The following is a 15,097-nucleotide window of genomic DNA, read 5'->3' on the forward strand; positions in this document are numbered from 1 at the left end:
CTTTATTATTTATTTTATGTTCTGTTCTATTTCATTTTCAATCATTTAGACATTCAAAAAAATATGTTTGCTGCACTATAATTACCTATGCCATTTTTGGCACAGCCCGAACATTTTAGTTTAATATTTTGAAAACTTTTATAATTTAACTTTATTTTAATGTTTGAATTTGACTTGGTTTTGGACTAACGGTAGATTATCAATAGTAACCGGGGTGACGTGGCATGATTATCGTTGGATTACTGTAGCTTAATTACCCAGGCGTCACAGTAGGGATTGCCATGCAACGGATGCACTAGATCTATAAGTGTATGAAATCTCAAAAGGAAACTAAGTGGGTGTGCATCCAACTTGCTTGCTCATGAAGACCTAGGGCATTTTAGAAAGCCTGTCGTTGGAATATACAAGCCAAGTTCTATAATGAAAAATTCCCACTAGTAAAATATGAAAGTGACAAAATAGGAGACTCGCTATCATGAAGAACATGGTGCTACTTTGAAGCACAAGTGTGGAAAAGGATAGTAACATTGTCCCTTCTCTCTTTTTCTCTCATTTTTTGTTATTTTTTGGGCCCTCTTTTTTTTGTCCACTTTTTTTCGTCCGGAGTCTAATCCCGACTTGTGGGGAATCATAGTCTCCATCATCCTTTCCTCAGTGGGACAATGTTCTAATAATGATGATCATCACACTTTTATTTACTTAGAACTCAAAATTACAACTCGATACTAGAACAAATGTATGACTCTATATGAATTCCTCTGGTGGTGTACCGGGATGTGCAATTATCTAGCATAGCAAATGACATCAAAACATGGACAAGCCATGTAAACATCATGCTAGCTATCTTACGATCATGCAAAGCAATATGACAATGATGATGCGTGTCATGATAAACGAAATGGTGGAAGTTGCATGGCAATATATCTCAGAATGGCTATGGAAATGCCATAATAGGTAGGTATGGTGGCTGTTTTGAGGAAAGTATAAGGTGGGTGTAATGCACCGGCAAAAGTTGTGTGGTACTAGAGAGGCTAGCAATGGTGGAAGGGCGAGAGTGCGTATAATCCATGGACTCAACATTAGTCATATAGAACTCACATACTTATTGCAAAAATCTATTACCTATCGAAACAAAGTACTACGCGCTTGCTCCAAGGGGGAAAAGACCATCTCTCGTCTCGACCGCCACTCAGAAGGAAGACGATCAATAAATACCTCATGCTCCAACTTCATTACATAATGGTTCACCATACGTGCATGCTACGGGAATCACAAACTTTAACACATGTATTCTTACCAATCCACAATTACTCACTAGCATGACTCTAATATCACCATCTTTATATTGCAAAACTATTGCGAGGAATCAAACATATCATATTCAGTGATCTACAAGTTTTATGTAGGATTTTATGACTAACCATGTGAATGGCCGATTCCTGTTGACTCTCTGAATAGATATAAGTGAAGCAAGAGAGTTTAATACTTTCTACAAAAGATATGCCCACGCTCTACCAAATATAAGTGAAGCAAAAGATCATTATACAAATGGCGGTTTTCTATGTGAAGAGAAACAAGCAATCCAAACTTCAAATGATATAAGTGAAGCACATGAAGCATTCTATAAAGCCATTCTCCAAATATAAAAGTGAAGTGCAAAGAGCATTCTATAAATCAACCAAGGACTATCTCATACCAGCATGGTGCATTTATTAAAAGAAAAAACAAAAGGGCACACAGTGCTCCAAGATTTACACATATCATGTGACAAATGAAAATATAGCTCCAAGTAAAATTACTGATGATCGTTAGAAGAAAGAGGGGATGCCTTCCTGGGCATCCCCAAGCTTAGTTGCTTGGGAGTCCTTGAATATTACCTTGGGCGCCTCGGGCATCCCCAAGCTTAGGCTCTTGCCACTCCTTATTCCTTCATCCATCGTGATCTCACCAAAAACTTGAAAACTTCAATCACACAAAACTTAACAAAACCCTCATGAGATCCGTTAGTATAATAAAACAAATCACCACTTTAAGTACTATTGCAAACCCATTCATATTTTGTTTTTGCATTGTAGCTACTGTATTATAACTTCTCCATGGATTATACCACTGATAAAATCGATAGTTTCATCAAAACTAGCCAAACAATACATCAAAAATAGAATTTGTCTTAAGCAGGACAATCTGTAGCAATCTGAATATCTACCATACTTATGTAACTCCAAAAATTCTGATAAATTAGGACAAAATAAATAATTGGCATAGAAGTACTGTGTAATTTTTTTAGAAACATTAGACATTCCAGTAAAAAAGGAAAATTCACGCGCTACAGCCAAAGTTTCTGTTTTTGCACTGCACAAACCAAACAAGCAATCTAATCATTCTAAAGGAAAATCTTGGCACATTATTTTTATAATACAATGGATTTGTACAAGGGGATAATTATTTTTGTTGAAAAGTTTCTGTAATTCAAGATTTGCAAAGTTTCCATGGCTCGTCCTTCTTACTTTTTTTTTGAAGGGTTAGACAGTAGGAAAGACTCCTACTGCTTTAGTATATTACCAAGAGTGCCAAAGCACGTGTGTACAATGTTACATTACATATGGACAAAGCCCAGCAAGCACCCCCACGCAGGGGGGGAGCATCACGGGTGATCTGAGTGAAGGGAGTCAAGTACAGCAGCAACTAACTATTTTCTATGGTCAGGGACCTTATGGCTAATATTAGCAAAGTCCTTTTTGTACCTAGTCTTCCAGGATGACAATGAGGGGGTTACTTGGCGAAAGTAGTTATTGTTTCGCTCCTTCCAAAGGCTCCAAGTTGCCACCAAGAATATATTCATGATCATGGGGCAGTTGTGCAAAGTTTTGAGGTGTACCATCATGTCCAATCTATTGCCATTCATGGGCCAGGAGATATTGAGATCATCCCAACACGCCCCACTAAAAGTGCATCTGTAGAAGAGGTGTTCCACCGTTTCTTCAACGTGCTGCCCACAGAGTAAACAGTCGAGGTTGTCCCCAATGTTGTAATGCCTCCTTTTGAGCATGTTCCTTGTGTTGAGACGATCGGACAAAAGGAACCAACCAAAGACCTTGAGCTTGGGAACACACCAAGTCTTCCACAGCCACTTAAAAGCTTCATGTGCAGATATATCTCTAAAGAAAAAGGCGTAGTAAGCAGTTGTCTTGAACTCAGCTGCCCCCCAGACACAGGACCAGATGTCATTTGTGTCACGCACCCCAAGGTGTCTCACGTGTTGCTGCAGGGCCTTCAACTCATCATGCGACTAGAGTGAGAGAGGTAAGTGAAAGCTTTGCTCCAGACTAGAAATGGTGAGAACCTGTTTGACCGAGGCATCTTCCGTGGTGGTGTAAGAGAATGCACGGGGGTAAGTATCAGCAGCAATGCATCACACCAGTCGTCCTTCCAAAAAAGAGCTGAGTCACCCGATCCAAGAGTCACCTTCGTGACCCCCCTGTACACTAGCATAAGTTTGAGGAGTTCCCGCCAGCAGAAGGAACCACAAGGTGCTGCAGCATGCGGGACAGCGGTGGAATAGTAGGAGTCCCACAGGAGGTTCACCCAAGGCATATCAATTTTATTGTAGAATTTGTGGAGCAGCTTGAGAAGCAATGCGTCGTTCTGGACCTTGAGATTAAGTACACCGAGACCGCCACTCTGTTTTGGTCTGCAAACCATGTCCCAGGCTGCAAGGGAATTGCATTTGTCTCTGTCATCAGTTTTTCTGATCCACAAGGCATGATGCCGTATTTTATCCAGTTGTTCAATGATTTTTGGCGGTAGATGTAGGGTACCCATTGGGTAAATAGCCAGAGAAGTGACCAGGGAGTTCATCAGAGCCAATTTACCGGCGTACGACATCAGCGACATGACAGCAGTGATCCTACCTTCCGCTTTGCAAATCCACGGAGTGAGATCAGCAACAGTAGGTTTAGTGGTGCCAAGCGGTAGCCCGAGGTATGTAAAAGGCATTTGAGCACAAGTACAACCAAAGATGGCTGCAATATCTTGGAGTGTATCATCTGGGTGTTAATCGGTACCAAGGTGGACTTATTGAAGTTAATGTGTAGGCCCACAGAATCTGCATAATCCTCAAGAATTCGTTTCATTCGGATTGCTTGGGTCCGACAAGCAGGCATGACAATGATCGTGTCGTTAGCGTATTGAATAACCGGGAAGCTTTTATCGCGATAGGCAGGTATCGGGAGTTGAAGCTGGTTGTCATTGAGAGCCTCATTTATAGCTGTTTGAAGCAAATCTGCAGCAGGGACAAAGATTAGCGGTGACAATGGGTCCCCTTGCCGCACTCCGCATTTGCACCAAAAGTTTTTGCCAGGGACCCCGTTGAGGAGGACAGAAGATTTTCCAGAGCTGGATATACATTCGAACCAGCTAATCCTCTTTTGGAAAAGTTTTAGGTTCCCCACTTTATTTTTTTGTTTTTAAATTTTATAAAAGCACTCAATAGAAATAAATGACTCTCTAAAACTTCCGGGTTGTCTCCCTGGCAGTGCTTTCTTTAAAGCCATTAAGCTAGGCATAAAGTGCTCAAGTAATGGATCCACCAGGATCCCAAGGTATATCAAAGCCAATTTTAATTAACAATGATTTGTGATTTAGTAGTGAGCACAAAGTAATATATATCAAGTAACGACGAAGTCTAACTCTCTTCCTATGCATCGGCATATCATAAATGAACAATTCATGCACACAAAGTAAAGGCCAATGCATAGTATAAACAGTTTGTTGCAATTTTATCGTATTGGAAACATAGAGAGGCAGAGATGTAGTTCCTCTCTCATAATATTTGCAAGTAGGAGCAGCAAGCACATGCATATTATATTTATCAAAATCATCATGTGAAATAGTAGAACGCAACCCATCAATATAGTCCTTAATAAGCGGACTATCATGCATGGGTGCAATAGAAACAATTTCATTCTCAACATAATTCATATTGGCATCATGGACACAAGTATAGCAAGCATCAAGTTCATTAAAAAGGATATTTCAAATGAATCATAGGGATCATAGCAATTATCATAGCAATCGTCCTTCGGTAAGCACAAAGGGAAATTAGACAATGTATGAGTTGAAGAGTTACTCGCATTAGAAGGTGGGCATGGGTGATCAATCCGCTCTTCCTCCTTTTGTTCTTCGCTCTCCTCCTCATCCTTTTCATCTAATGAGCTCATAGTGTCATCAATTTATTCTTCCATAGTTTCCTGCAAAATATTAGTCTCCTCTTGGACAGCGGAGGAGTACTCAATATTTGGTTTAACGTAAGCATTATAACCATAATTCTCATAGCAATATTTAAGTATGGCAAGATTTTCAGATTTGTAAAGAGTAGCATCATACTTTTCAATAAAATAAGCAATTTCATAGGCACCCTTATAAATACCCTTGGCATAAGAAGATAAGATTCCATTATCACTAAACTCACATTGTTAGGGAAGGTGTTTCTTAGGGTCTTCAGAACAACAAGCAAAATCATATAATTCACATAAATTTCAAGCATATCATTGCATAGTATTAATTTGATGGAGTAAAAGTTTCCCTTTTTGAGATAAGCGGTGTTTCACATAATAAGCATGCTCATCTAATGATTTCCCTCAACTAAACTAGTAGGGTTCAGCACGAGCACAAAGGGATCGAAGATGATCCAAGTAAGAAGCTTGAAGAGTATGATAGATTTTGGGTGGTTCTTCAACCATTGGTTTAGCAAGTACTACTTTTTTTGGTATTTTATATTTCCTACCCATAAGTAAAGATAGAAAACAACTTATAACAACAAATAAAATTTACTTAGTGCTAAAGCAAACTAGCACACACGAGAATATTCACCCCACGCTATTGCTCCCCGGCAACGGCGCCAGAAAAAGGTCTTGATAACCCACAAGTATAGGGGATAATTTGTATCCTCTTTTGATAAGTAAGAGTGTCGAACCCAACGAGGAGCTAAAGGTCTAACAAATATTCCCTCAAGTTCTATCGACCATCGATACAACTCTATGCATGCTTACCGTTCACTTTACCTAGAAAAAGTATGAAACTAGAAGTACTTTGTAGGTGTTGTGGGATAGGTTTGCAAAATAATAAAGAGCACATAAATAGAAACTACGAGCTGTTTAGATAAAGAAACAACTAAGTTAGTTTTAGTAGGGAGCTTTTTGTCACAAGAAAGTTATTTTTCCTTAGGCAATCGATAACTAGACCGGTAATCATTATTGCAATTTTATATGAGGGAGAGGCATAAGCTAACATACTTCCTCTTCTTGGATCATATGCACCTATGATTGGAACTCTAGAAAACATCTGTAACTATTAAAGATCATTAAGGTTAAACCCAACCATACATTAAAGTATCAAGTTGTAAGTGCATCTAGTGCCAGCCCTAGTTGGTTTTGGAGTATTGACGACAAACGTGGTTGAGGGATTAATGTGTTTATGAGAATTGCAGGGTAACACAGGTAGTGTCCCTCATTGATTTGGTTTACCTACCGGAGATGACTCCTAAAAATGTGTGAAGACATTGAAGACAATGGTGGTTTGTGAACACATTCACGACGAAGATTATGACGCGTGAAGCTATTCACTTGAAGACTATGGAGTGTGACGACATTGTTGTTTCGCAGTTTCCTTTTCTTCTTACTAAGTCATAGGAACCACCATAATGTTAAGTGGGGTCCAATTGAACAAAGTCAGAGTGACTAAAGTGATGCTCAACCAAATCCTATGTCTTCGAGCAAAGACAATGAGAGAAAATCTTATCCAGAGATGGATGAGTCAGCTTTGCTTGTAGCCCAAGCCAAGCTGCCGCGTGTGTTTGAAATCTGACCGTTGGACACGTGTTAGTTCCTTAGTGACCCAGGGTCATTTTGGACATATTAGGTTGGGTTGCCTCCTGGCTATAAATAGCTCACCCCCTACACCATAAATTGGTGGCTGCTCCGAGTTAGTGCACGACTTTGTCGTTTGAGAGCAACCCACCTCCAAAGCATTTGTGAGAGAAATCCTTGCGAGGACAAAGCCCAAACACCCACAGCCAAAGAGTGTTAGGCATAACTGAAGTCTTTCTGTCCGCGTGATCTGAAGACTTGTTACACTTGAAGACTATGAATCCTCCAGCCGGTTAGGCGTTGCGTTCTGAGCATCCAAGAGTCATCGTGGATTGCTGGTGAACAAAGTCTGTGAAGGTTTGGAAGTCTACCTCGAAGACTTACGAGAGTGTTGGGCGAGGACTTGGTGTCCTTATCTCAAGGGGAATAAGGTGACGACACGGTCTTGTGAGTTAAATCTCAGCCTCCCTAACCAGATGTACAATTGTCACAACAAGTGGAACTGGTCTACCAAATCCTTGTCTTCATCAAGCTACTGGTTATATCCACTATTGTCCTTACTTTACAGTTGTCTTCATGAAGTCATTGCTCGCCCGTCTGATCTATTTGACTTCATACTGTGAAGACTATCATCTATTTAGCTTCGTACTATCTAACTTTCTGATCCTGTCTACCTAATTGCAATTAGTATTTGTGCTTTCATTATATTGTATGTTGGACTAATGCTTGTCTAGTGTAGTTTTCATTCCGCTGCTTACTATATAGGCTTAGTTTACCTGTTTGTCTTCAAAGCCACCGTGTTTTGAACACTTCCATAAAAGTCGCCGATTCACCCCCCCTCTAGTCGATAGCTAGCACTTTCAATTGGTATTAGAGCATGGTACTCCCTTGTTCTGTGTGAATCGGTTTAACCACATGGAGTTTTAGCTATGTCGACTGCTGGGATAATCAAGGTCTCCGCTGCGTGCACTATCTTTGATGGCACTGACTACCCCTACTAGAAGAAGAAGATGCGCATGCATCTTGAAGCCATTGCTGTTGATCTCTGGTATGTCGTCAAGACTGGCGTTCCCAAAGTCGGTGAAGGCGTCACCACTGCTGATGTCAAGATATTTGCTCAATTGGACTCAACCGCCAAGAACATCATCTGTGGTCATCTGACCAAAGGGAAATATGGCCGTGTGAGTGCACTGGAAACTGCAAAGCTGGTCTGTGATAACCCACAAGTGTAGGGGATCGCAATAGCTTTTGAGGGTAGAGTATTCAACTCAAATTTTTTGATTCGACACAAGGGGAGACAAAGAAAATTCTTGAGTATTAGCAGTTGAGTTTTCAATTCAACCACACCTGGATAAATTAGTATCTGCAGCAAAGTATTTAGTAGCAAAGTAGTATGATAATAAAGGTAAGGGAAGCAAAAGTAATGTTTTTGGGTTTTGTAGTGATTGTAACAATAACAACAGAAAAGTAAATAAGCGAAGCACAAGATGTGAAAATCTCATAGGTATTCAATCAGTGATGGATAATTATGTTGGATGCGATTCCTCATGTAATAGCTATAACATAGGGTGACAAAGAAGTAGCTCCAGTTCATCAATGTAATGTAGGCATGTATTCCATAAATAGTCATACGTGCTTATGGAAAAGAACTTGCATGACATCTTTTGTCCTACCCTCCTATGGCAGCGGGGTCCTAGAGGAAACTAAGGGATAAAGGCCTCCTTTTAATAGAGAACCGGAACAAAGCATTAGCACATAGTGAATACATGAACTCCTCAAACTACGGTCATCACCGAGAAGTATCCCGATTATTGTCAATTCGGGGTTGTCGGATCATAACACATAATAGGTGACTATAGACTTGCAAGATAAGATCAAGAACACACATATATTCATGAAAACATAATAGGTTCAGATATGAAATCATGGCACTCGGGCCCTAGTGACAAGCATTAAGCATAGCAAAGTCATAGCAACATCAATCTCAGAACATAGTGGATACTAGGGATCAAACCCTAACAAAACTAACTTAATTACATGGTAAATCTCATCCAACCCATCACCGTCCAGCAAGCCTATGATGGAATTACTCACCCATGGCGGTGCGCATCATGAAATTGGTGATGGAGGATGGTTGATGATGACGACAACGACGAATCCCCCTCTCCAAATCCCCGAACGGACTCCAGATCAGCCCTCCCGAGAGAGATAGGGCTTGGCGGCGGCTCCGTATCGTAAAACATGATGAAACTTTCTCTCTGCTTTTTTTCTCCCCAAACGTGAATATATGTAGTTGGAGTTGAGGTCGGTAGAGGTCCAGGGGCCCACGAGATAGGGGGCGCGCCCAGGGGGAGGGGGCACGCCCCCCACCCTCGTGGACAAGGTGTGGGCCCCCTGGTCTTGATTCTTTCGCCAGTATTTTTTATATTTTCCAAAAAGTGCCTCCGTGGATTTTCAGGACATTCCGAGAACTTTTGCTTTATACACATAAAACAACATCATGACAGTTCTGCTGAAAACAGCGTCAGTCCGGGTTAGTTTCATTCAAATCATGCAAGTTAGAGTCCAAAACAGGGGGCAATAGTGTTTGGAAAAGTAGATACGTTGGAGACGTATCAACTCCCCCAAGCTTCAACCTTTGCTTGTCCTCAAGCAATTCAGTTGATAAACTGAAAGTGATAAAGAAAAACTTTTACAAACTCTGTTTGCTCTTGTTGTTGTAAACATGCAAAGCTAGCATTCAGGTTTCAGCAAATATTATGAACTAACCATACTCACAATAACACTTAGGTCTCACAGTTACTCATATCAATGGCATAATCAGCTAGCGAGCCATAATAATAAAACTCGGATGACAACACTTTCTCAAAACAATCATAACATGATATAACAAAATGTTATCTCGCTAGCCCTTTCTGAGACCGCAAAACATAAATGCAGAGCACCTTTAAAGATCAAGGACTGACTAAACATTGTAATTCATGGTAAAAGAGATCGAGTCAAGTCATACACAATATAAACCAATAGTAATGAATGCAAATGACAGTGTGCTCTCCAGCGGGTGCTTTTTAATAATAAGGGTGATGACTCAACATAAAAGTAAATAGATAGGCCCTTCGCAGAGGGAAGTAGGGATTTGTAGAGGTGCCAGATCTCGATTTTAAAATAGAGATTGAATAACATTTTGAGCGGCATACTTTCACTGTCAACGCAACAACTATGAGATGGCTGTATCTTCCATACTACATGCATTATGGGCAGTTCCCCCCAACCACCAACAAGCATCAATCCATGGCTTGCTCGAAACAGCGAGTGCCTCCAACTAACAACAGCCCTGGGGGAGTTTTGTTTAATTATATTGATTTGCTTTGATCTTTTTAGGTCATGGGACTGGGCATCCCGGTACCGGCCCTTTCTCGTGAATGAGGAGCGGAGTCCACTCCTCTTGAGAATAACCCACATAGCATGGAAGATATAGGCAGCCCTTATTGAAACATGAGCTACTCGAGCATACAAAACAAAATTTCATTTGAAGGTTTGGAGTTTGGCACATACAAATTTACTTGGAACGGCAGGTAAATACCACATATAGGAAGGTATGGTGGACTCATATGGAACAACTTTGGGGTTTAAGGAGTTTGGATGCACAAGCAGTATTCCCGCTTAGTACAGGTGAAGGCTAGCAAAAGACTGGGAAGCGACCAATTGAGAGAGCGACAACAGTCATAAACATGCATTAAAACTAATTCACACCGAGTACCAGCATGAGTAGGATATAATCTACCATGAACATAAATATCATGAAGGCTATGTTGATTTGTTTCAACTACATGCATGAACATGTGCCAAGTCGAGTCACTCAATTCAATCAAAGGAGGATACTATCGGTGTCAAAACCGGCGGATCTCGGGTAGTGGGTCCCGATCTGTGCGTCTTAGGCTGATGGTAACAGGAAGCAAGGGACACAATGTTTACCTTGGTTCGGGCCCTCTCGATGGAGGTAAAACCCTACTTCCTGCTTGATTAATATTGAAGATATGAGTAGTACAAGAGTAGATCTACCACGAGATCGTAGAGGCTAAACCCTAAGAGCTAGCCTATGATGGTATGATTGTAATTGTGATCGGCCTTCTAAGTACCATGCTCTCCGGTTTATATAGACACCGAAGAGCTATGGTTTACATGGAGTCGGTTACAAGGAAGGAAATATAAATCCGGATCGCTAAGCTTGTCTTCTACGCAAAGGAGAGTCCCATCCGGACACGAGCCGAAGTCTTGAGTCTTGTATCTTGACGCTTCTATAGTCCGGACAATGTATATAGTCCGGCTGTCCAGATACCCCCTAATCTAGGACTCCCTCAGTAGCCCCTGAACCAGGCTTCAATGATGATGAGTCCGGCGCGTAGTCTTGTCTTCGGCATTGCAAGGAGGGTTCCTCCTTCCGAATACTCCAAGGTCATGATCCAACACGTAGGTCGTGTCCAGATCTGCAAGACGATCTTCACACACCATTGTAGGGAACATAGCATAAATCCGTTATGCTGGCAATCTTTGTATGTTGTGCCCTTGCATCGTCTCCTGGTCCAACACAAATTGGTGTTTCCCGCTCCCCCTCGACTCGCGTTGCGAGGCGGTTTTTATTGGCACGCCCTGCCAAAGCAGAGATCGTGTTCCTCTTATTATGGGATCTTTCATCAATATGGGCGTGTGTGACCCCACGGCGACCATTGGTATGACTCCGTGAGTTTTAGATAAGTCTCAAGCGGTCACGCTGAGGACTTTTGGCATTCTTCCCTTTTATAAATGGGTCAAGGCCTACGCCTCTTCTCCACCTCTCCTGCCCCTACTCGCACCTCGAGCTCCAGCACTCAGAACCTAAGCTCCATCACCCCAGATCCCCCAGTATGTCCGGATCTGACGCAATAGGCCGGTGGATCGAGGAGGACATTGCGAAGCTTAGGGAGGTCGGATACCTGACCGCCGATATCCAGCACAGGCTTTCCTGCTCCGGGGCAAGTTATCCCCACGCCGGAGCCCAACGAGAGCGTTGTGTTTGTCCCTCACTTCCTCCGAGGCCTAGGCCTCACCCTCGACCCCTTTGTAAGGGGGCTCATGTTCTACTATGGCTTGGATTTCCATGATCTGGCTCTAGACGCCGTCCTCCATATCTCGTTGTTCATTATCGTGTGCGAGGCTTTTCTCCACGTCAACCCACACTTCGGCTTGTGGCTTAAAACCTTCAACGTGAAGCCGAAGATGATCGAGGGGCGACATGCGGAGTGCGGAGGTGCCATAATAAGCAAGAACGCTGATGCCCCATGGCCAGAGGGTTATTTTTTGGAAGTATCCGATGTGTGGCAACGGAGGTGGTTTTACGTCACAGCTCCCAGAGGCACAAAGTGGGTAGCTGCCCCCGAGTTCCGCTCAGGCCCTCCATCACAGTTAGCATCTTGGACCGACATAGGACGGAATTATGGGCCTGCTGGCGATGTACCAGAACTGCAGAATCGTATCCGGGAGCTTATTGAGAGGAACATAAATCTTGTCAGCATAATGCAAGTGATGCTAATCCGGCGGATGTTGCCGTGCAAACGTCGACCTCTTCGGATGTGGGAGTTTAATCCGGAGGGTCCGCGGACTATTAATCACTTCTTCGGCCTGAAGCTCGAAGGAATGTGTAAATTATTCTTCGGACCTCAAGTAAAGTGTACGGACACCACCGAGGATGCGGGCCTAAGCTGCAATCGCCTAGATGCCCAAGTAAGTAACCTTAAAGCCGGACACTTCATTTATATTTATCATAACTATTATTCTGAAAATCCTTCCGTGGCCAGGAATGGCTCAACAAGGCAGAGAGAATCAGGTGTCTGGCGCTACTTCCTGAAGGCTCGCCTGGTCCAACCATTGCAAAGATGCTGGGCTGGGCGCTCAGCAAAATACCTTCAGGGAAAGGCGAAGGAATGGGCAATGAAGCCGAACTTCATGCGCTACACATCCAGACCGAGGAAATCGCTACCCATCCTATGGAGGATAGCCGAGAAGGGGAGGTCAAAGCCTCCTCCCCACGCGGGAAGAAGAGGGTCGCCTCCGAAGATTTGGAGGCGAAGACGCCCAAGCAAGGGAAGAAAGCGTCACCAGGGGGCTCTACCGCGACGGGCACCCTCACCGCATCATGCCCACCAACGGGCCAGCCCTCCACCGAGCCGTAAGTTATTCATTAATTCGAAGGTGTGATGTTACTCCGAGATCCATAACCAAGACTTCGTCTTTTGTAGTCCGGCGAGCAGCTCTTCTCAACAGAGTTCGTCTTCAGGGGACCTTCGTCCGGAGATGATGGAGAGTGAGACTCCACCCACCTCTCCGCCTCATGAAGCGGGCGACACGGAGGTGCGTCACGAAGGAGTCTGGATTTGCCGAAGCCGGAGGCTAACACGTCAGCCGCCCTGAGCCCGGAGTGTTTGGCTCCCATGGGGGGCGATGAGAAAGGTCCGACACAGTTTAGTGTCCGGCCGGACATACCGACGAGCCGTTTGGAGCGAGCCGCGCTCTCGGAGGAGCACCGCTCTTTAATGAGCATGGTGCTCACGAAGATTTCATCCGCTACCAGCAGTTTGAATGAGGCATTTACAAGCCTGCTCAAAGGCTTTGAGGTATGTAGTGAAAACTGCACAATTTTTTGCTTATGAAGTGCGTGCTAGGTGTGCTCCCTATATATATTAGCCCCTGAGACTCTCGTTGCCCGCCATAGGCGGAAAACGGGGGATAATATACTAATGTCTGCACCATACATGTGCACAGATATACAAGGATCCGGCAGCCGACCAGTCTGTTGAAGTTGCCGAACTAAGGAGGCAGATCAGATCCATTGATGCCGATATCACACTGGTGAATAAACGGCTGGAGGAGTCACAGGGTATGTGCTCTGCTTCCCTTATTATGATGTATAGGAAAATGCAAGAGGGGCATAATGTTAATGCAATGTGTTTGCACTGCAGATGGTGCTGCTGCGGTGGAGGCCCTGAGGGCGGAACTTGCTCAAGCCAAGGAGCAAGCTCGGGCTAGCAATGCGGCTGCCCTAAAGGTGGCCGAAGAATTGAGAGCCGAACTGGCTGCTCATCGCCAAAGCGAGGAAACGATAGCCGAAATGGCTGGGGAGTTAAAAAATGCCGCCGACCGGTACGCACTCCTCGAAAAGGAGAATAAGGCTAGTTCGGCCGAGCTGGACAAGGCACTTATTGCCGCTAAGGAGATGCGGACCGAGATCCGCAGTATGCGGGAGGAGCTCCAACAGGCCGACAAAATCGTGGCTGGGGCTCATACTTACTGTGGATGAAGTTCTTGGATCCGAAGGATGCTCCCTTGGCTGGGCGCTTGAGTCCTGCAGATGCATATGCGGATTTGGCGAATAGTACAGCTGACGCTGTCAAGTTCTTCGAGGGTCAAGGCGATGAAGAAGTGGAGAAGCTTTTTTGGTCGCAGTTCAATCCTCCCACTCGCCCGCTGCCGCTGAATGAGAAGGTGGCTGCTATGGCGGAGCTCCACATGCTGTTCGGGCTTGCAATGCGGTGTGTAATAGACCATCTTTGGCCGAAGGGGCCTAAGCCGGACAACTATTTTGGTTTGGTGCAGCAATTCCTTGGAGTCATTTCTCGGATTGACGCCATGAGGAGGTCGGCGTGCATAGAGGGTGTGCGGATGGCTCTAGCCCGCGTTAAAGCCTATTGGACGGATATGGAGGCCACTATAATAGCGACCCAGGATCCAGCTGGAGGCCAATATCTGGCCGAGCTCTACTTGGCGCAAGTCACAGAAGGTGCCCGCCTAATAGAGGCGTAGTGCTCGAAGAATGTCTTATTCGAGTGATAAGTCGAATCATTGTAAAAAACAATGTTTATTTTGAATACAAGGCTATATTTATACTTTTTGCCTGAAAATATGATTGTGTCCCCTGTACGGCCGTTTTCATATGTATAGGTAGTTCGAAAGATAGCAGTCGTTGGCTTCAGCCCCCATGCATAAAATGCGGCGGTGTTCGCGAAAAATATGCATAATCACACTTGATCCAACGTATTGGTCCATTAAGGAGGTGATCGCACACCGAACTAGGCAACCAGACTATATAGCTGTAATACTTTCGCTTAGCCATGGGAGTCTAATGGTGGGGCTACATAGGTCATGCTCGTTAGGGACAATGTGTTCACATGCGTGTAGCAGAACCAACTCATGTTTTG

Source organism: Triticum aestivum, chromosome 7B (assembly GCF_018294505.1).
Source record: "Triticum aestivum cultivar Chinese Spring chromosome 7B, IWGSC CS RefSeq v2.1, whole genome shotgun sequence".
Taxonomy (NCBI): Eukaryota; Viridiplantae; Streptophyta; class Magnoliopsida; order Poales; family Poaceae; genus Triticum; species Triticum aestivum.